The 23,195-nt window shown below is 46.8% G+C and overlaps 1 long non-coding RNA gene across 1 annotated transcript in view; it reads left to right on the top strand.

The window, feature by feature from the left end:
* LOC130542701 (uncharacterized) overlaps positions 1-23,195 on the top strand; it is a 60,802-nt gene that overhangs the window by 18,931 nt on the left and 18,676 nt on the right. Inside the window, exons 5-10 of the long non-coding RNA XR_008957416.1 lie at positions 6,733-6,850; positions 7,058-7,190; positions 17,268-17,364; positions 19,557-19,674; positions 19,881-20,013; positions 22,471-22,586. This is a non-coding gene — a long non-coding RNA (uncharacterized LOC130542701). The remainder of the gene's footprint in view (positions 1-6,732; positions 6,851-7,057; positions 7,191-17,267; positions 17,365-19,556; positions 19,675-19,880; positions 20,014-22,470; positions 22,587-23,195) is intronic.

Genomic DNA, 23,195 nt, shown 5'->3' with positions numbered 1-23,195 from the left:
GTTGCCCCTTCGTCCAGAAACCGAAGCAGGTGTGCAGGCTTTAGGTCAGAGGTGCCTTCTTCTCCCCAGCTGACAGCACTTCTCTGCTCTGGCTCCATGAGACCCGAGGTTTTGAACGTCAGCATCTGAGTCAGGGAGGCAGCTTGTCACAGGACGCCAGTGTTCAGAGAAAACACAGCTATTTTGGCATAATGTCCTATCTATGTCAGGACTGGAGGTAAAACCTCTCATTATCCCAAAACCTCCTGGGCTTTTCTCTTTTCTCTAGTTGAGCCACAAAGTAAAATTGAAGTAGCTGTCAGCATTCTGGGTTTGGTGCAAGAATTACTTAGTTTCCCTGCAGGTAGAACTTTGCAGGGGATCACAATTTCTCTGTCCATTTATTGCTTACAAATGTATTTTGACTATCTGTTTCCTAGGAACCCTCTTTTATTAGAAAGGGAAGGTGAGATTCACTCTGTGCCTGTTTGTAACATCTAATTTGTTCCTTCATCTAACAATGTTTATTCAATTGGGCCTAAGATATGGTTGAGTGGCCAGCATCTAGAGTTAGATGGCTTTTTTTCATCTGATACAGAGTTGGATGATGTCATTTGACAAAGGTGATGTTTCATCATTGATTAGTTTATTCATCAGAAGAGTTAAAATTAGGGTGGAGGGAAAATTCAAAATTATCCAAATGGGCCTGTTCCTGTTTAAAAGTTGAGCTTGACTGTCTAGTTTTACTATTATCTCGATATTTTGAGGTGCCATATTCTGTCTGTAGTTTCTTTGGTGGTGGAGTCAGAAGGAGAGTCTGGGAATTCTTTTGGATAGTGGCATGCTGGTGGCTTCAAGGGGCTTGGCGTCAGGAGCCTTGGGGTGAATTCTGCAACTGCTTGCCTGACCCTGGGTGCATCTCGCAGAGGTTTTGTTTCCTCTTATGAAATTGCCAGCAGATAATGTTCTGCTTAAAGGGGAACCCTCCCATCCTGTTGGTGGGAATGCAGAGTGGTGCAGACAGTCTGGGAAACAGTGTGGGGGTTCCTCGAAAAGTTAAGCATTGAACAACCACATGATCCAGCAATTGCTCTCCTAGGTGCTTACCCAAAAGATACAAAAATGCACATTCGAAGGGGGTACATGCACCATGATGTTTATAGCAACAATGTCCACAGTAGCCAAACTATGGAGAGAATCCCAAAGTCCATGCACTGATGAATGGATAAAGCAGATGTGGGATACGTAAATATATGTATATATGTATATATGTGTATATATATATATATATACACACATATATATATGTATATATGTATATATACATATATATATACACATATATATATATATGGGAATATGACCCAGTTTCAAAAAGAATGAAATCTTACCATTTGCAAGGATGTGGATGGATCTAGAGTGTATTAAGCTAAACAAAATTAGTGAGGAAAGACAAATATCCTATGCTCTCACGCTTGTGGAATTTCAGAAAGAAAACAGATGAACAGAGTTGAGGGGTGATGAGAAAGGCAAACAAGGAAATAGACTCAACCTTGGAGAACAAACTGAGTGTTGCTGCAGGACAGGGGCGTGGGGGGAAGAGTTAAATGGGTGAGGGGTATTAAGGAGGGCGCTTGTGATGAGCACTGGGTACTGTATGCAGGTGAGGAATCACTAAATCCTACCCCTGAAGCGAATATTCCATGGCATGTGAACTAACTGGAATTTAAGTAAAAGAAGAAAGGAAAAAGTGTTCTGCTTCATGAAGAGTGAGGTAAAATTGTAGTGATTTGGGCTGTACTGTTCTATAGATGATAGTTGTAAAACACCCTGTTGTAAGATACACTAGTTTCTTATCACATAAGGAGTCCTCAGAAAGCTGCAATGAAAGATTCAGATCTCAGAGCATGTTCATGTTCCACTGATATGTTACAGTTTGCACAGGTAGGACAGAAGGAGAGAAAGGCAACAGAAGGGGAAAGTAGGTGTGAACCTTTCATTAGTTAGCATTATAGCTTTCTCATGAAAGCCTTGCGCCAGTGTGATTTTGCAAGAAGAGGGGGAATCCGGGAGCTTTGCAGGAGACGGGGGAGTTCCAGGTCTGGGTAAAGCTGACAGGGGTCCCAGAGGAGAGCTGAATGCATTCTGCAGCAGGGTGTGGGCAGGGTGGGCTCCAGGGGTGGCTGTGGGTCTCCTGTGTGAGAGTTGTGACAGGTGAGGGCTGTGTGCAAGTTCCTGGCTGAGGACAAGTGAGGCACAGGTGGAGAGCTGGCAGAAAACCTTTTTCTGGGCCACCAGCCTCACCCAACACACACAGCCTCACCTTCTGTCCCTGTCACTCCAATTCAGACTTCTCAGAAGGCGAGTGAGAACACATCAAGAGCATTCTAAACAGAAGGGAAAGCATGTGCAAAGGCTCTGGGGCAGGAGAATTCCAGATATGTCCAGGAGCAGCAAGAAGGCCCTGTGGCCACAGGGGACAGCTTAGGACATGACCTCAGGGAGGTGACAGAGGGCGACAGAAAGCCATTCCAGGGCTATAACCCCATGAGACCCTGTTTCACTAGGCCATCGTGGCTACAGCGTTGAGAACAGATGACAGAGGGTTGAAGATGGCAAGGCAGGTCAATGACGAAGCTTTTCCAGGAACTCAGGCACTGTGGACCAGACAGGTGGCCTTGGATGGAGTGGTTAGACCTATTCTGGGTCCATTTTGAAGATGGAGCTCACAGGATTTGCTGATGAGTTAGATATTAGGAGCAGGAGAACGGAGGAATTGGGGTAACTCCCAGCTGTTGTGGGTTGTCCTGATCGAGGGGAAGGAGAGGGTTTCTGGGGTAAGGAGGTAGTCCGTGTTCCGCATGCTGAGGAAGGTGCCTTTCCCGGTGGATCTGCTGAGGTTTGTGTCTGGGAGAACCTTTCACATCTCCTCCCTCAGCAATGCTCAAGTACAAGTATCCCCCAGCTTTTAAACGTTCACAGTAAGACACTTGGCTTTCTTGAAAGAACTACGTTATTACCCAGCTTCAGTGAGAGGAAGAGACCTAAAGAGGATTTCCCTCTTATGAAAAAAGGTGAACAGTGAGAATCGCGTTCAGCATCTGTTTTGGGGAGAAGCACGACAGAGGCGGCGTGCACCCCAACCAGCTCCTTCCGCTGGGAACCGCTCTCCGCATCCAGCCACCAGCACTTTGAATTGTGTCTGTGAGCCTCTGCTGTGCTTTATCTTCATTTATGCTGGGCCTCCGTTAGAAACTTGTGTCCTGAGGCCTAAGAAAAGCCAAAGAGAAGGAATCTTGGAGTCTGAGCACACTGTCCAATTTTTCCGTGTAAATGAATGGTCATTCCTTCTTTACACCATTTCTGCTGTGCAAGGTTTCTCAGAAGCCCTGTACTTTCAAAGAGCAGGGAAACCTATACCCCATGCTGCGGGGTTAGTTTTAGTCTCCATGCTGGACAGAACATTTCATGACTGTCGGATTTTCTCACTCAAACATTGAGACTTGGACCACCGTCACCCGTTTCTACCACCCCATCCCCGAATCTGGCACCTACCAATCTGCTCTCAGTATCTATGCGTTCAGTATTTGTTTATTCCACGTGGAATGTACATGAGAGCATCTGGTATTTGTCTTTCTGTGTCTGAGTTACTTGGCATAAGGCCCCCAAGGTCTGTGTTTCCATGTCTGGTTATTGTGAATAATGCTGCAGTGAACGTGGGAGTGCATCTGTCTTTTTGAGGCAGTATTTTTGTGTTCTCCAAATCAATACTCAGTAGAGCCATTACTGGGTCATGCGGTAGTTGTATTTATTTTTTCAGGAACCTCCATACCGTTTGTCACAGTGGCTGCACCAATTTCCATTCCCACCAACAGCGCACAGTGTCTCCTCGTCTGCACACCCTTGACCCCACCTGGTGTCTGTCTCTGGGACAATTGCTGTTCCAACAGTTGTGAGGGGATAGCCGATTGTGGGTTTGACTGATGTTTCCCTGACGATGATTAGTGATGTCGAACAACTTTTTCTGTCTGTTGGCACCTGTGTGCCATCTTTGGACAGTATCTATTCACATATTCACCCCATTTTTTATACAGTTTTTTTTTTTGTTTTGATTTGTATGAGTGTTGTGTGCATTTTGGATATTAGCCTCTTCTCACACATATGATTCGCAGATATTTTTTTCTTATTGGGTCAGTGGCCTTTTAAGTTTTTGATGGTTTCTTTTGCCGTGTGGAAGATTTCAGTTTGATGTTGTTCCACTTGTTTATTTTTGCTTTTGTTGCCTTTGCATTTGGTGTCCGATCTGAAGACTCTTTGCCAAAACCAATGTCGAGAGACTTAGTACCTGTGTCTTCTTGGAGGTTTATGGATTCGGGTCTTATGTTCAAATCATTCATCCATTAAAAATTTTGTGTGTGGTGTAAGAAAGTGACCCAGTTATATTCTTCTGCATTTAGTGTCCAGTTGGCCTGTGACCGCTCACTGAAGACACAGTCCTTCCCTCATGGCATATCTTCTGCTGCTGTGTCGTAAGTTAGGGTCATCTACGTGTGGGTAAGTTTCTGAGCTTTCTGTTCTGTTCCGCTGACCTGGTGTCTGTGTTTCTGCCAGTACCGTCCTGTTTTGATGACAACAGCTTTGTAATCTAGCTTGAAATCCAGGAGTGTGTTGACTGCACCTTTCTTTCTCCAGGTTGCTTTGGGTATTTGGGGTCTTTTGTGATTCCATACAAGTTTGAGGACTGTTTTCTATTTCCTCGAATAATGCCACTGGAATTCAGATGGGGATTTCATCACATCTGTCGATTGCTTTGGGTACGATGGACATGTTCACATAATTAACTCTTCCAGTTAAGGAGCATGGCGTATGCTTCCATTTGTTTGTGTTGCCTTCCAAATCTTTGACCCATACATTCTGCCCCCCTCGACACACATGTTTTTCATTTCTTTTCTGCCATGTGTTGAGTGTACTATGTCTTTCTCATTCTTGGTTACTTTTATTCCTAGATTTTTTTTTTTGATGCAATTGTAAATGGCATTGCTTTTTTAATTTCTCTTTGCGAAAGTGTGTCATCAGTATACAGAAATGCAAGAAGTTGGGTCATCTGGGTGGCTCCATAGGTGAAGCGTCTGCTTTCTGCTCAGGTCATGATCCCAGAGTTCTGGGATCGAGCCCCGTGTTGGGCTCCCCGCTTAGCGAGGGTCTGCTTCTCCGTCTTTCTGACACTCCCCCGGCTCGTGCTTTTTCTCTTCCTGTCAAATAAATAAATAAAATCTGAAAAAAAATAAAGACAACAGGTCTCTGTATATTGACTTTATATCCTGCAGCTTTCTTGAATTTGTTTATTCTGTTTTTTTTTTTTTTTTTTTTTTTTTTTTTTTTTTTTGTGGAATCCTTTGGGATTTCATGTCATTTGCAAATAGTGACAGTTTTCCTGTATGGATTTCATATCTTTCTCTTTTTTTAAAATTATGTTAGTCACCCTACAGTACTTCATTTGTTTTTGATGTAGTGTTCCAGGATTCATTGTTTGCATATAACACCTAGTGCTCATTATGACACGTGCCCTCCTTAATACCCATCACCAGGATAACCCATTCCCCTACCCCTCCCTTTCTGCAACCTTCAGTTTGTTTCCCAGTGTCAATAGTCTCTCATGGTTCATCTCCCCCTCTCATTCCCCACCTTCACTTTTCCCTTCCTTCTCCTAATGTCCTCCATGCTATTCCTTCCATTCCACATAGGAGTGAAACGATATGATAATTGTCTTTCTCTGCTTGACTTAATTTCACTTAGCATAATCCCCTCCTGGTCCATCCACGTTGGTGCAAATGGTGGGTATTCATCCTTTCTGATGACTGAGTAATATTCCATTGTATAGATGAACCACATCTTCTCTGTCCATTCATCTGCTGAAGGACATCTTGGCTCCTTCCACAGTTTGGCTATTAGGGACATTGCTGCTATGAACATTGGGATACAGGTGCCCCTTCTTTTCATTACTCTGTGTCTATGGGGTAAATACCCAGTAGTGCAATTGGTGGGTCGTAGGATAGCTCTGTGTTCAACGTCTTGAGGAATCTCCATATTGTTTTCAAAAGTGGCTGTACCAGCTTGAATTCTCACGAGTAGTGTTAGAGGGCTCCCCTTTCTCCACATCCTCTCTGACTTTTTTTTATTTCCTGTCTTGTTAATTTCTTCTCAAGATTTTATTTATTTATTCCACAGAGATAGAGACAGCCAGCGAGAGAGGGAACACAAGCAGGGGGAGTGGGAGAGGAAGAAGCAGGCTCATAGCGGAGGAGCCTGATGTGGGGCTCCATCCCATAATGCCGGGATCACGCCCTGAGCCGAAGGCAGACGCTTAACCGCTGTGCCACCCAGGTGCCCCCTGCCTTGTTAATTTTAACCATTCTAACTGGTGTAAGGTGGTATCTCATTGTAGTTTTGATTTGTATTTGCCTGATGGCAAGTGATGTGGAGCATTTTTTCATGTGTCTGTTGGCCATTTGTATGTCTTCTCTGGACAAGTATCTCTTTGTGTCTTCTGCCCATTTTTTGGGTGTCGAGTTTGAGGAGTTCTTTATAGATCTTGGATACCGGCCCTTTATCTGTAATATCATTTGCAGATATCTTCTTCGATTCCATAGGTTGCCTTTTTGTTTTGTTGATCGTTTGCTTTGCCGTGCAGAAACTTTTTATCTTGATGAAGTGCCAATAGTTCATTTTTGCTTTTATTTCCTTTGCCTTTAGAGACGTGGCTTGCAAGAAGTTGTTGTGTCCAAGGTTGAAGAGTTCTTTTGATTTTGATATGAGACAGGAATCCATTATCTTTCTTTCCTGATTGCATTCGAGTCCTCTGTCTCTCTTGGTGAGTCTAGCTAAGTTTGTCAGTTTTGTTTATCTTTCCAAAAAAGGCAGCTCTCATTTTCATTGTGTGTGTGTGTGTGTGTGTGTGTGTTTTTTTGTCTTTTTAGTCTCTGTTGGATTTATTTATGCATTCCTTTTTGTTATTTCCTTATTTCTACTAATTTGGGGCTTTGTTTGCTGTTTTTTTTTTTCTACTTCTTTACCACAGAAATCAGGCTGTTTATTGGAGAGCATTCTCATGGATTGATGAAGACTTGAATTTCTATGAACGTCCCCCCCGTAGAGCTACTTTTGCTGCATCCCATAAGTTTTTGTAGGTTGTCTTTTTCATCAGTGTCAAGGTATTTCTAAAAATTTTTTTGATTTCTTCTTTGACTGTTGGTTGTTCAGTAGCATGTTGTTAAATCTCCACATATGTTTTTAAGATTATTTAAGTATCTGGCAGAGAGTGAGACAGCGAGAGAGGGAACGCAAGCAGGGGGGTGGGAGAGGGAGAAGCGGGCTTCCCACTGAGCAAGGAGCCTGATTCGGGGCTAGATCCCAGGCTCCTGGGATCACGACCTGAGCTGAAGGCAGATCGTTAATGACTGAGCCACCCAGGCCCCCCAATCTCCACCTGTTTTTGACTGTCCCATTTTGTTCTTGAGACTGATTTCTAGTTTCATATCATTGTGGTTGGACAAGATTTGTAGCAGAAGGTGAAGAGAGCATTCAGATGAAAGGTTTGTTTCCTGGAGGGTTTTCTGAGGGCAGACCATGAGTTCCGTGGGGACGGAGGAAGGTTTTGTGAGACGGGGGGTGGGGTTAACCCTTGTTAGAATTACTGACTACTACCATGCAGGCTGTGTGCTACCGTTCACACCGTAGTCCTGATGGGCTTGTACTTCATTAGAAATATTTTCTAGGAGGTGTAGGCATAGGCTTCTCTAAAAGAAAGGTGCCATGTGGGTTCATGGCATGACCCCAGGTCAGCAACCAGGATGTATGGTATTGTGGGGGATCAGAACCAGGCTTTCTGTGGGAAGTGACGGAAATAGGGTATGGTGAGCTCCATGACCTCATAGGTGAGGTCCCGAGTGACCCACTGGGTGTTGGGTTCCGTGGATCTGTTTCATCAGGTGCTGTGGAATTCAGGGACACCCTCCTGTCTGTGGATTTGTGTGGAGACAGGTAGACATCAGTGTCTGGCCAGGCACGAGGGTCGCACTGGACCACCACCAGAGGTGCAGCACGCGGGGGAGCCACTGCTTGGTTTCCACAAAAGCTGACCAGGGTCTGTGACCGTGATTCCTAGCAGCTGCAAGGGGAGAGGAGGCCGGGGGTGGTGCACACTTCCTAGACTTGTGGTCAGGACTAGTCTGGAGCCCACTGAAGTCAGCCACTCCTGGCACAGAAGGCCCCCAGTCAGTGTAGCTGTGGGCACTGCTCCCATGGCACTTTCGGGCCGGCTCCATGCTGCCACCTCCTGCTTTTCATCATCATCTTCAAGGTCGTGTGCCTCTGCTCTTGCCCCATGGCCTCCGGGGTATTGTCCGTCCTCCATCTGGCCCTCGTCCCTGGTGCCCTGTGCAGTCCGATGCCAGGGTAGCCTTCTCCAGACAAATATCTGGCCCTGATGGAACACTTCCATGGATCTCGTGTGATGCGAGGATGATGTCCTGCCCTGGAAGGAGGCTGCAGGTCCCCAATCAGGAGAGCCATGTCTCCCTTTTCAGCATGGCCTGCCCTCCCCTCAGTCTTCTTCAGGGAAGCTCTCCCCACTTCCTGAGATGACAGCTCTGAACTTAAAAGTGGATGTTATTTTACATATCTCTATGCCTTAGTTCATCCATGGCATGTCTTTCAACGCCGTTAGTGGGTTTTTTTTTTTTTTTTTTTTTTTTTTTAGCAGTTCTGAAGGGCTGTCTGCTCAAGGAGGGGATGACGTGGGTGGGGCAGCTTTCCCTCTCATCTCCCTCAGCCTGTCTCTGAGCCCTGGGGCCAGCTGTCCCACTGAGGATTGAGGGACCCGAGCCAGCCCATCCTGAGCCCAGGCTGTGTGTCAGCTGTGTAGACGGATGCGTGTCGGAGCGGTGGGCAGCTGGCATAGGCCAGGGGCAGGCAGTGTCTCCCCATTCCTTCCCTCCCTTCCTCCCAGAGGTAGCTCAGAGCAGCCTTCAACCCCTGCATCTCCGGATCCCTTGACCTATGCCTCCTGTGTTCAGCTGGTGACCTTGGAGTTTCGCATGGATTCTACCTCCCATACCCTCTCCTGTAGCAGTTCCTGGATCAGGGGAGGGGTCGGACCCTTGTCTGATTTTGGTCTTCTTCCTGTCCCGCACCAAGCCCACTCACCTTTGCATCTTCCATGTATGTGCTTGGAAGCAAGTCCATCCACAGGGAACCTATTAGCCAAATGGATCCAGGTAATGAACATTGAAGTAGAGATCCAGGATCCATAATAAACCTGCTCTGAAACCTGTCCCAAAGTCTGTGACTCTCTCACACTGAAACAGAAACAATAATAGCTTTCTGGACTGTGAAGTGACATGTGTCTCTACTTCCAATCTTGAAGGCATAGGTGCTGAGCCTGGACAGAAAAGGACCATGGCTCCCGTGGGCTGGGATCCACAGTAAGAACTCAGTGAAATCTGAATTCGAGGCATAGAGTGAATAATTATTGTAGAGTGAATCCTCCCAAGTAGGGCTTGTGCACATTGCAGAGGAAAAGCTTTTTCAAAGAGGTTCCTGAAAGAAAAATCTTTTTAAAAAATTTATTTTAATTCCAGTAGAGCTAACATACAGTGTTACATTCGTTTCAGGTGTACAAGAGAGTGATTCAGTAATTCTATATATTACTCAGTGGTCATCCAGAAAAGTGTCCTCTTAATCCGCTTCATCTATTTCACTCATCCCTCTATGCACCTCCTCCTCTCTGGTAACCATCCGTTTGTTCTCTATTGTTAAGGGTTTGTATTTTGCCAGGCCCATACTCAGGCAACCCTGTTTGGGTAGAGTTTCCGTGTCCCCTGCGAGGGGGGATGGCGGTGGGCACGCTGTGAGCCGGTATTTCCAGGCTTTTGTTCCCTGGCGGCTTTCTCTGGCGGTCTGCTGTGCCTCTTCTGAGAGTCAGAGCAGCAGAGGCTGAATTGTCACAGAACAGAGGGATTGCGGCCCATTCTCCACCGATGTTCTGGCCACTTTAACTCCGTTACTGTTGGTGCTGCTCAACCCTGTAGCGTCCCGGGATGTGCGCCCCACACCCGGCGTCCCTGCCCTCACTTCCAGGGCAGGCGCGTCTCTGTCCTTTGTGTTTCTAATGCTGCCAGCCGCCAGCCGCCGCCCCCCCCCCCCCCCCCCCCGCGCGCTCCCGGATCTCCTGGTCTCAGTCTGGATCCCGTGAGCACACCAGGATTCCGGAGTTCCGTGAGAAGCCTGGTGGCGCGCGCACCCGGTTCAGGGTCTCAGTCTGCTGTTTCGTGGGTGCCGACCGTGAGTCCGCCCGCTCCCCCGTGCAGGTGGCCCGCCAACCGGCAGCCGCCCTGCGCGTGCTCCAGAAGCTCCTGGTCTCAGTCTGGATCCCGTGAGCACACCGGGATTCAGGAATTCCGTGAGAAGCCTGGTGGCGCGCGCACCCGGTTCAGGGTCTCAGTCTGCTGTTTCGCGGGTGCCGACCGTGAGTCCGCCCGCTCCCCCGTGCAGGTGGCCTGCCAGCTGCCAGCTGCCCCGCATGCGCTCCGGGAGCTCCCGGTCTCAGTCTGGATCCCGTGAGCACACGGGATTCCCGGGTTCCGCGAGATGCCTGGTGGCGCGCGCTCCCGGCTCACCGGTCTCAGTCCGCTCTCTCGCGGGTGCCCTCTGTGAGTCCGCCCGCTCCCCCCCCCCCCCAGGTGGCTGCCGCTTCCCGGCGCCCGAACGCGGCGGCTCCCTCCCCCTTCCGTTTATCTTCCGATATCTGTGCCCGGTTTCACGGCTCCCCGCTTCGTACCTCAATACTCAGCGCTGGAGATGTTCATTTGTAGAGATCCAGATGTATCTTCCTGCGTCTCAGGCTGATTCCGTGGTTGTTTAGGCTGGTCTGGTACCTATCCAGCTCGACTCAGGGGACCTGTGAAAAAGGGGTCCCCTACTCCTCCGCCATCTTAACTCCTCTCTTGTACCTGAAATAGTATTTAAAAACACTCAGCTCAGCCTCTTCTACAAAGTGAGCCAATGCTTATAAACATGGCTAAAATATTCCCTTACCGACGATGACTTCCCAGCCATCGTAGTGTTTAACTGGTATGACTGTGACTTACATTAGTCAACATTTGCAGAGAAAGAACTTAGTGCATCCAGGGGGCACTTCATGTTGAAATTAGTTTGTGACAACGAGCTACTGTGTTTTATACTGCAGTCCAAGGGAATGGTGCCAGACATCTCTAAGGTGTCTAGCAGTTCTACAATTCTGATTTTAAGTGGTCTGTGTGCTTCAGAGATTTGGGCAGGAGAAGGGCAGGAGTCCAGAGACTGTGAACACTTCTGTTACCTGTGCTGACCATGGAGCAGGTAGCCTTCTGTGGGCATCATTTTGATTTCTTGGTACTCTTGTGAAAGGTGCTTTTGTCTCAAATTCCTCCATTTAGGAGCAATTATAATGATAAAAGTAATGTTTATCTTATATCATCTGTGGGCCCTGATCCTGGGCTCCCAGGGAAGCTATCCTTTAACATTTTACCCGGCTCAAAATGACTGGGCAAAACCTCAAAGCATGGGCCCTATTTCTGCCCCAAGCACATGTTGTACATCTGTTTCGAGAAGAAAACAATAACCAAAAATGCCAACATGAAGATAAGAAAAAATAAAGAACCTCTTTGGCTCCCATAAGATTAAAGTCATACTGACATGTACATACTGAAAATGCATGAAATCATTGCATGTCCTAAAGCCCAAGCCTTGGAGGGTCTGAGAGCCACTGACCTTGCCCAGAACCAGGCACACCCCAGCAGGGAGGGCTGGTGCAGAAAGGGAAGGGGCAGGACGCTGAGGGTGGTCTGCAGCTAGAGGGGGGTCCCTGGAAGGGGCCAGGTGTGTGGGGGGAGCCCGGCCCACGACCCCACCCATGCCTGTGCTGGGTGTTGAGTAGAGGAGGCGCCTCTTGGACCCCCTGCACTTTCAGGGTTCCAGGGGCTTGAGGGCGGGTTGCCCGGCATCCAAGGGGCTAGGGCACCACCCTCCCCGACCAATCACCGCTTGGGGGTGGAGCTACGTCTCTGTGGGCGGTCCCAGAGTTGCAGCGGGTTGCAGACCTGGGGCAGAAGAAGGGGCACTGGGAGAGAGAGAGTTGCCCTGCGGAGGTCCGGGCTGGTGAGTGAGCAGCATGCCCCGGGGTGGGGGTCGGGGGGTAGGGTGCGCCCCAGGTGGGAGGCAGGGTTCTGGAAGGGCACGTGGAGAGGGTTCATTGTGGGGACTCAGGTGAGTTTTCTTTTTCCCTTTAAAGTCTCTTCCGCCCCATGTCCTCAACTGGCCTTATTCCCCATACCCGTGAACTCCAGGGCGCCCACTCACCTGAGCTTTTGTGGGATGGGTTGCAGAATTTCAGGGTTTCCCCTGTTCCCCGGGAAGAGTGCGGGTAAGGACCTCACAGAATCCCCACCTTCAGTGGGGTGTCCCCCGGTTCTCTGACACAGTGCAGGTGATGCATCTTGAGCAGTACCCCGAGTTCAGCAGGGTGTGCCCTGGTCCCCCAGGCACAGGTGTGGCAGTAGCAAGCCCCAGAGCCATCCCCCAACTTCAGCATTATGCCCCGTGTGCCCCCGAGTTAGTGGTAATTGGCTGTTAGAATCATGCAGGAAAATCCTCCAGGTGGGGGCCTGGAGGCGGGCGTAAACCAGACCCCACTCTAGTTGCATTGGGAATAGACGAATTGAGGGTTTCTTTAGAAGAGTAAGTCTGCTTTCCAGAAAAGGCAAGGTCATTGGTCTATTGAGAATGAAGATAATTACTGCTAAACAACAAGTATGTGTTGCCCCTTCGTCCAGAAACCGAAGCAGGTGTGCAGGCTTTAGGTCAGAGGTGCCTTCTTCTCCCCAGCTGACAGCACTTCTCTGCTCTGGCTCCATGAGACCCGAGGTTTTGAACGTCAGCATCTGAGTCAGGGAGGCAGCTTGTCACAGGACGCCAGTGTTCAGAGAAAACACAGCTATTTTGGCATAATGTCCTATCTATGTCAGGACTGGAGGTAAAACCTCTCATTATCCCAAAACCTCCTGGGCTTTTCTCTTTTCTCTAGTTGAGCCACAAAGTAAAATTGAAGTAGCTGTCAGCATTCTGGGTTTGGTGCAAGAATTACTTAGTTTCCCTGCAGGTAGAACTTTGCAGGGGATCACAATTTCTCTGTCCATTTATTGCTTACAAATGTATTTTGACTATCTGTTTCCTAGGAACCCTCTTTTATTAGAAAGGGAAGGTGAGATTCACTCTGTGCCTGTTTGTAACATCTAATTTGTTCCTTCATCTAACAATGTTTATTCAATTGGGCCTAAGATATGGTTGAGTGGCCAGCATCTAGAGTTAGATGGCTTTTTTTCATCTGATACAGAGTTGGATGATGTCATTTGACAAAGGTGATGTTTCATCATTGATTAGTTTATTCATCAGAAGAGTTAAAATTAGGGTGGAGGGAAAATTCAAAATTATCCAAATGGGCCTGTTCCTGTTTAAAAGTTGAGCTTGACTGTCTAGTTTTACTATTATCTCGATATTTTGAGGTGCCATATTCTGTCTGTAGTTTCTTTGGTGGTGGAGTCAGAAGGAGAGTCTGGGAATTCTTTTGGATAGTGGCATGCTGGTGGCTTCAAGGGGCTTGGCGTCAGGAGCCTTGGGGTGAATTCTGCAACTGCTTGCCTGACCCTGGGTGCATCTCGCAGAGGTTTTGTTTCCTCTTATGAAATTGCCAGCAGATAATGTTCTGCTTAAAGGGGAACCCTCCCATCCTGTTGGTGGGAATGCAGAGTGGTGCAGACAGTCTGGGAAACAGTGTGGGGGTTCCTCGAAAAGTTAAGCATTGAACAACCACATGATCCAGCAATTGCTCTCCTAGGTGCTTACCCAAAAGATACAAAAATGCACATTCGAAGGGGGTACATGCACCATGATGTTTATAGCAACAATGTCCACAGTAGCCAAACTATGGAGAGAATCCCAAAGTCCATGCACTGATGAATGGATAAAGCAGATGTGGGATACGTAAATATATGTATATATGTATATATGTGTATATATATATATATATACACACATATATATATGTATATATGTATATATACATATATATATACACATATATATATATATGGGAATATGACCCAGTTTCAAAAAGAATGAAATCTTACCATTTGCAAGGATGTGGATGGATCTAGAGTGTATTAAGCTAAACAAAATTAGTGAGGAAAGACAAATATCCTATGCTCTCACGCTTGTGGAATTTCAGAAAGAAAACAGATGAACAGAGTTGAGGGGTGATGAGAAAGGCAAACAAGGAAATAGACTCAACCTTGGAGAACAAACTGAGTGTTGCTGCAGGACAGGGGCGTGGGGGGAAGAGTTAAATGGGTGAGGGGTATTAAGGAGGGCGCTTGTGATGAGCACTGGGTACTGTATGCAGGTGAGGAATCACTAAATCCTACCCCTGAAGCGAATATTCCATGGCATGTGAACTAACTGGAATTTAAGTAAAAGAAGAAAGGAAAAAGTGTTCTGCTTCATGAAGAGTGAGGTAAAATTGTAGTGATTTGGGCTGTACTGTTCTATAGATGATAGTTGTAAAACACCCTGTTGTAAGATACACTAGTTTCTTATCACATAAGGAGTCCTCAGAAAGCTGCAATGAAAGATTCAGATCTCAGAGCATGTTCATGTTCCACTGATATGTTACAGTTTGCACAGGTAGGACAGAAGGAGAGAAAGGCAACAGAAGGGGAAAGTAGGTGTGAACCTTTCATTAGTTAGCATTATAGCTTTCTCATGAAAGCCTTGCGCCAGTGTGATTTTGCAAGAAGAGGGGGAATCCGGGAGCTTTGCAGGAGACGGGGGAGTTCCAGGTCTGGGTAAAGCTGACAGGGGTCCCAGAGGAGAGCTGAATGCATTCTGCAGCAGGGTGTGGGCAGGGTGGGCTCCAGGGGTGGCTGTGGGTCTCCTGTGTGAGAGTTGTGACAGGTGAGGGCTGTGTGCAAGTTCCTGGCTGAGGACAAGTGAGGCACAGGTGGAGAGCTGGCAGAAAACCTTTTTCTGGGCCACCAGCCTCACCCAACACACACAGCCTCACCTTCTGTCCCTGTCACTCCAATTCAGACTTCTCAGAAGGCGAGTGAGAACACATCAAGAGCATTCTAAACAGAAGGGAAAGCATGTGCAAAGGCTCTGGGGCAGGAGAATTCCAGATATGTCCAGGAGCAGCAAGAAGGCCCTGTGGCCACAGGGGACAGCTTAGGACATGACCTCAGGGAGGTGACAGAGGGCGACAGAAAGCCATTCCAGGGCTATAACCCCATGAGACCCTGTTTCACTAGGCCATCGTGGCTACAGCGTTGAGAACAGATGACAGAGGGTTGAAGATGGCAAGGCAGGTCAATGACGAAGCTTTTCCAGGAACTCAGGCACTGTGGACCAGACAGGTGGCCTTGGATGGAGTGGTTAGACCTATTCTGGGTCCATTTTGAAGATGGAGCTCACAGGATTTGCTGATGAGTTAGATATTAGGAGCAGGAGAACGGAGGAATTGGGGTAACTCCCAGCTGTTGTGGGTTGTCCTGATCGAGGGGAAGGAGAGGGTTTCTGGGGTAAGGAGGTAGTCCGTGTTCCGCATGCTGAGGAAGGTGCCTTTCCCGGTGGATCTGCTGAGGTTTGTGTCTGGGAGAACCTTTCACATCTCCTCCCTCAGCAATGCTCAAGTACAAGTATCCCCCAGCTTTTAAACGTTCACAGTAAGACACTTGGCTTTCTTGAAAGAACTACGTTATTACCCAGCTTCAGTGAGAGGAAGAGACCTAAAGAGGATTTCCCTCTTATGAAAAAAGGTGAACAGTGAGAATCGCGTTCAGCATCTGTTTTGGGGAGAAGCACGACAGAGGCGGCGTGCACCCCAACCAGCTCCTTCCGCTGGGAACCGCTCTCCGCATCCAGCCACCAGCACTTTGAATTGTGTCTGTGAGCCTCTGCTGTGCTTTATCTTCATTTATGCTGGGCCTCCGTTAGAAACTTGTGTCCTGAGGCCTAAGAAAAGCCAAAGAGAAGGAATCTTGGAGTCTGAGCACACTGTCCAATTTTTCCGTGTAAATGAATGGTCATTCCTTCTTTACACCATTTCTGCTGTGCAAGGTTTCTCAGAAGCCCTGTACTTTCAAAGAGCAGGGAAACCTATACCCCATGCTGCGGGGTTAGTTTTAGTCTCCATGCTGGACAGAACATTTCATGACTGTCGGATTTTCTCACTCAAACATTGAGACTTGGACCACCGTCACCCGTTTCTACCACCCCATCCCCGAATCTGGCACCTACCAATCTGCTCTCAGTATCTATGCGTTCAGTATTTGTTTATTCCACGTGGAATGTACATGAGAGCATCTGGTATTTGTCTTTCTGTGTCTGAGTTACTTGGCATAAGGCCCCCAAGGTCTGTGTTTCCATGTCTGGTTATTGTGAATAATGCTGCAGTGAACGTGGGAGTGCATCTGTCTTTTTGAGGCAGTATTTTTGTGTTCTCCAAATCAATACTCAGTAGAGCCATTACTGGGTCATGCGGTAGTTGTATTTATTTTTTCAGGAACCTCCATACCGTTTGTCACAGTGGCTGCACCAATTTCCATTCCCACCAACAGCGCACAGTGTCTCCTCGTCTGCACACCCTTGACCCCACCTGGTGTCTGTCTCTGGGACAATTGCTGTTCCAACAGTTGTGAGGGGATAGCCGATTGTGGGTTTGACTGATGTTTCCCTGACGATGATTAGTGATGTCGAACAACTTTTTCTGTCTGTTGGCACCTGTGTGCCATCTTTGGACAGTATCTATTCACATATTCACCCCATTTTTTATACAGTTTTTTTTTTTGTTTTGATTTGTATGAGTGTTGTGTGCATTTTGGATATTAGCCTCTTCTCACACATATGATTCGCAGATATTTTTTTCTTATTGGGTCAGTGGCCTTTTAAGTTTTTGATGGTTTCTTTTGCCGTGTGGAAGATTTCAGTTTGATGTTGTTCCACTTGTTTATTTTTGCTTTTGTTGCCTTTGCATTTGGTGTCCGATCTGAAGACTCTTTGCCAAAACCAATGTCGAGAGACTTAGTACCTGTGTCTTCTTGGAGGTTTATGGATTCGGGTCTTATGTTCAAATCATTCATCCATTAAAAATTTTGTGTGTGGTGTAAGAAAGTGACCCAGTTATATTCTTCTGCATTTAGTGTCCAGTTGGCCTGTGACCGCTCACTGAAGACACAGTCCTTCCCTCATGGCATATCTTCTGCTGCTGTGTCGTAAGTTAGGGTCATCTACGTGTGGGTAAGTTTCTGAGCTTTCTGTTCTGTTCCGCTGACCTGGTGTCTGTGTTTCTGCCAGTACCGTCCTGTTTTGATGACAACAGCTTTGTAATCTAGCTTGAAATCCAGGAGTGTGTTGACTGCACCTTTCTTTCTCCAGGTTGCTTTGGGTATTTGGGGTCTTTTGTGATTCCATACAAGTTTGAGGACTGTTTTCTATTTCCTCGAATAATGCCACTGGAATTCAGATGGGGATTTCATCACATCTGTCGATTGCTTTGGGTACGATGGACATGTTCACATAATTAACTCTTCCAGTTAAGGAGCATGGCGTATGCTTCCATTTGTTTGTGTTGCCTTCCAAATCTTTGACCCATACATTCTGCCCCCCTCGACACACATGTTTTTCATTTCTTTTCTGCCATGTGTTGAGTGTACTATGTCTTTCTCATTCTTGGTTACTTTTATTCCTAGATTTTTTTTTTTGATGCAATTGTAAATGGCATTGCTTTTTTAATTTCTCTTTGCGAAAGTGTGTCATCAGTATACAGAAATGCAAGAAGTTGGGTCATCTGGGTGGCTCCATAGGTGAAGCGTCTGCTTTCTGCTCAGGTCATGATCCCAGAGTTCTGGGATCGAGCCCCGTGTTGGGCTCCCCGCTTAGCGAGGGTCTGCTTCTCCGTCTTTCTGACACTCCCCCGGCTCGTGCTTTTTCTCTTCCTGTCAAATAAATAAATAAAATCTGAAAAAAAATAAAGACAACAGGTCTCTGTATATTGACTTTATATCCTGCAGCTTTCTTGAATTTGTTTATTCTGTTTTTTTTTTTTTTTTTTTTTTTTTTTTTGTGGAATCCTTTGGGATTTCATGTCATTTGCAAATAGTGACAGTTTTCCTGTATGGATTTCATATCTTTCTCTTTTTTTAAAATTATGTTAGTCACCCTACAGTACTTCATTTGTTTTTGATGTAGTGTTCCAGGATTCATTGTTTGCATATAACACCTAGTGCTCATTATGACACGTGCCCTCCTTAATACCCATCACCAGGATAACCCATTCCCCTACCCCTCCCTTTCTGCAACCTTCAGTTTGTTTCCCAGTGTCAATAGTCTCTCATGGTTCATCTCCCCCTCTCATTCCCCACCTTCACTTTTCCCTTCCTTCTCCTAATGTCCTCCATGCTATTCCTTCCATTCCACATAGGAGTGAAACGATATGATAATTGTCTTTCTCTGCTTGACTTAATTTCACTTAGCATAATCCCCTCCTGGTCCATCCACGTTGGTGCAAATGGTGGGTATTCATCCTTTCTGATGACTGAGTAATATTCCATTGTATAGATGAACCACATCTTCTCTGTCCATTCATCTGCTGAAGGACATCTTGGCTCCTTCCACAGTTTGGCTATTAGGGACATTGCTGCTATGAACATTGGGATACAGGTGCCCCTTCTTTTCATTACTCTGTGTCTATGGGGTAAATACCCAGTAGTGCAATTGGTGGGTCGTAGGATAGCTCTGTGTTCAACGTCTTGAGGAATCTCCATATTGTTTTCAAAAGTGGCTGTACCAGCTTGAATTCTCACGAGTAGTGTTAGAGGGCTCCCCTTTCTCCACATCCTCTCTGACTTTTTTTTATTTCCTGTCTTGTTAATTTCTTCTCAAGATTTTATTTATTTATTCCACAGAGATAGAGACAGCCAGCGAGAGAGGGAACACAAGCAGGGGGAGTGGGAGAGGAAGAAGCAGGCTCATAGCGGAGGAGCCTGATGTGGGGCTCCATCCCATAATGCCGGGATCACGCCCTGAGCCGAAGGCAGACGCTTAACCGCTGTGCCACCCAGGTGCCCCCTGCCTTGTTAATTTTAACCATTCTAACTGGTGTAAGGTGGTATCTCATTGTAGTTTTGATTTGTATTTGCCTGATGGCAAGTGATGTGGAGCATTTTTTCATGTGTCTGTTGGCCATTTGTATGTCTTCTCTGGACAAGTATCTCTTTGTGTCTTCTGCCCATTTTTTGGGTGTCGAGTTTGAGGAGTTCTTTATAGATCTTGGATACCGGCCCTTTATCTGTAATATCATTTGCAGATATCTTCTTCGATTCCATAGGTTGCCTTTTTGTTTTGTTGATCGTTTGCTTTGCCGTGCAGAAACTTTTTATCTTGATGAAGTGCCAATAGTTCATTTTTGCTTTTATTTCCTTTGCCTTTAGAGACGTGGCTTGCAAGAAGTTGTTGTGTCCAAGGTTGAAGAGTTCTTTTGATTTTGATATGAGACAGGAATCCATTATCTTTCTTTCCTGATTGCATTCGAGTCCTCTGTCTCTCTTGGTGAGTCTAGCTAAGTTTGTCAGTTTTGTTTATCTTTCCAAAAAAGGCAGCTCTCATTTTCATTGTGTGTGTGTGTGTGTGTTTTTTTTTTTTTTGTCTTTTTAGTCTCTGTTGGATTTATTTATGCATTCCTTTTTGTTATTTCCTTATTTCTACTAATTTGGGGCTTTGTTTGCTGTTTTTTTTTTTCTACTTCTTTACCACAGAAATCAGGCTGTTTATTGGAGAGCATTCTCATGGATTGATGAAGACTTGAATTTCTATGAACGTCCCCCCCGTAGAGCTACTTTTGCTGCATCCCATAAGTTTTTGTAGGTTGTCTTTTTCATCAGTGTCAAGGTATTTCTAAAAATTTTTTTGATTTCTTCTTTGACTGTTGGTTGTTCAGTAGCATGTTGTTAAATCTCCACATATGTTTTTAAGATTATTTAAGTATCTGGCAGAGAGTGAGACAGCGAGAGAGGGAACGCAAGCAGGGGGGTGGGAGAGGGAGAAGCGGGCTTCCCACTGAGCAAGGAGCCTGATTCGGGGCTAGATCCCAGGCTCCTGGGATCACGACCTGAGCTGAAGGCAGATCGTTAATGACTGAGCCACCCAGGCCCCCCAATCTCCACCTGTTTTTGACTGTCCCATTTTGTTCTTGAGACTGATTTCTAGTTTCATATCATTGTGGTTGGACAAGATTTGTAGCAGAAGGTGAAGAGAGCATTCAGATGAAAGGTTTGTTTCCTGGAGGGTTTTCTGAGGGCAGACCATGAGTTCCGTGGGGACGGAGGAAGGTTTTGTGAGACGGGGGGTGGGGTTAACCCTTGTTAGAATTACTGACTACTACCATGCAGGCTGTGTGCTACCGTTCACACCGTAGTCCTGATGGGCTTGTACTTCATTAGAAATATTTTCTAGGAGGTGTAGGCATAGGCTTCTCTAAAAGAAAGGTGCCATGTGGGTTCATGGCATGACCCCAGGTCAGCAACCAGGATGTATGGTATTGTGGGGGATCAGAACCAGGCTTTCTGTGGGAAGTGACGGAAATAGGGTATGGTGAGCTCCATGACCTCATAGGTGAGGTCCCGAGTGACCCACTGGGTGTTGGGTTCCGTGGATCTGTTTCATCAGGTGCTGTGGAATTCAGGGACACCCTCCTGTCTGTGGATTTGTGTGGAGACAGGTAGACATCAGTGTCTGGCCAGGCACGAGGGTCGCACTGGACCACCACCAGAGGTGCAGCACGCGGGGGAGCCACTGCTTGGTTTCCACAAAAGCTGACCAGGGTCTGTGACCGTGATTCCTAGCAGCTGCAAGGGGAGAGGAGGCCGGGGGTGGTGCACACTTCCTAGACTTGTGGTCAGGACTAGTCTGGAGCCCACTGAAGTCAGCCACTCCTGGCACAGAAGGCCCCCAGTCAGTGTAGCTGTGGGCACTGCTCCCATGGCACTTTCGGGCCGGCTCCATGCTGCCACCTCCTGCTTTTCATCATCATCTTCAAGGTCGTGTGCCTCTGCTCTTGCCCCATGGCCTCCGGGGTATTGTCCGTCCTCCATCTGGCCCTCGTCCCTGGTGCCCTGTGCAGTCCGATGCCAGGGTAGCCTTCTCCAGACAAATATCTGGCCCTGATGGAACACTTCCATGGATCTCGTGTGATGCGAGGATGATGTCCTGCCCTGGAAGGAGGCTGCAGGTCCCCAATCAGGAGAGCCATGTCTCCCTTTTCAGCATGGCCTGCCCTCCCCTCAGTCTTCTTCAGGGAAGCTCTCCCCACTTCCTGAGATGACAGCTCTGAACTTAAAAGTGGATGTTATTTTACATATCTCTATGCCTTAGTTCATCCATGGCATGTCTTTCAACGCCGTTAGTGGGTTTTTTTTTTGTTTTTTTTTTTTTAGCAGTTCTGAAGGGCTGTCTGCTCAAGGAGGGGATGACGTGGGTGGGGCAGCTTTCCCTCTCATCTCCCTCAGCCTGTCTCTGAGCCCTGGGGCCAGCTGTCCCACTGAGGATTGAGGGACCCGAGCCAGCCCATCCTGAGCCCAGGCTGTGTGTCAGCTGTGTAGACGGATGCGTGTCGGAGCGGTGGGCAGCTGGCATAGGCCAGGGGCAGGCAGTGTCTCCCCATTCCTTCCCTCCCTTCCTCCCAGAGGTAGCTCAGAGCAGCCTTCAACCCCTGCATCTCCGGATCCCTTGACCTATGCCTCCTGTGTTCAGCTGGTGACCTTGGAGTTTCGCATGGATTCTACCTCCCATACCCTCTCCTGTAGCAGTTCCTGGATCAGGGGAGGGGTCGGACCCTTGTCTGATTTTGGTCTTCTTCCTGTCCCGCACCAAGCCCACTCACCTTTGCATCTTCCATGTATGTGCTTGGAAGCAAGTCCATCCACAGGGAACCTATTAGCCAAATGGATCCAGGTAATGAACATTGAAGTAGAGATCCAGGATCCATAATAAACCTGCTCTGAAACCTGTCCCAAAGTCTGTGACTCTCTCACACTGAAACAGAAACAATAATAGCTTTCTGGACTGTGAAGTGACATGTGTCTCTACTTCCAATCTTGAAGGCATAGGTGCTGAGCCTGGACAGAAAAGGACCATGGCTCCCGTGGGCTGGGATCCACAGTAAGAACTCAGTGAAATCTGAATTCGAGGCATAGAGTGAATAATTATTGTAGAGTGAATCCTCCCAAGTAGGGCTTGTGCACATTGCAGAGGAAAAGCTTTTTCAAAGAGGTTCCTGAAAGAAAAATCTTTTTAAAAAATTTATTTTAATTCCAGTAGAGCTAACATACAGTGTTACATTCGTTTCAGGTGTACAAGAGAGTGATTCAGTAATTCTATATATTACTCAGTGGTCATCCAGAAAAGTGTCCTCTTAATCCGCTTCATCTATTTCACTCATCCCTCTATGCACCTCCTCCTCTCTGGTAACCATCCGTTTGTTCTCTCTTGTTAAGAGTTTGTATTTTGCTGTGTCTCCTTTTTCTCTTTATTTAGTTTTGTTTGTTTTTTAAGTTCCCTAGAAGAGTGACATCATATGGGATTTGTCTTTCCCTGACTGACTGATTTCAGTTAGGATAATACTCTCTAGCTCCATCCATGTGGCTGCAAATGGCAAGGTTTCATTCAAGCCTAGTAATACTCCATTGTGTGTGTGTGTGTGTGTGTGTGTGTGTGTGTGTGTGTGTGTGTGAATACACACATCTATCATCTCATTTGTCAATTTTTCTACAGACACTTGGGTTGCTTCCATATTGTGATATTGTAAATAAAGGTGCAAGAAACATAGGGGTGCACGTATCCTTTTAAGTTGCTGTTTTCATAGTCTTTGGGCAAATACCAGTAGTGTGATTGTTGGATCGTAGGGTAGTTCTATATTTAATTTTTTGAGGAACCTTCATATTGTTTTCCACGGTGGCCATCACAGTTTGCATTCCCACCCACGGTTCGCGAGGATTCCCCTTTATCCACATCCTCCCAACGCCTGCTCTTTCTTGTGCTTTTGATGTTAGCCATTCTGACAGGTGTGAGGTAAT

This window comes from Ursus arctos, unplaced genomic scaffold (assembly GCF_023065955.2).
Source record: "Ursus arctos isolate Adak ecotype North America unplaced genomic scaffold, UrsArc2.0 scaffold_40, whole genome shotgun sequence".
Classification (NCBI taxonomy): Eukaryota; Metazoa; Chordata; class Mammalia; order Carnivora; family Ursidae; genus Ursus; species Ursus arctos.
Note: the sequence above shows the minus strand (reverse complement) of the source record. Positions and strands in the feature narration are given on the sequence as shown.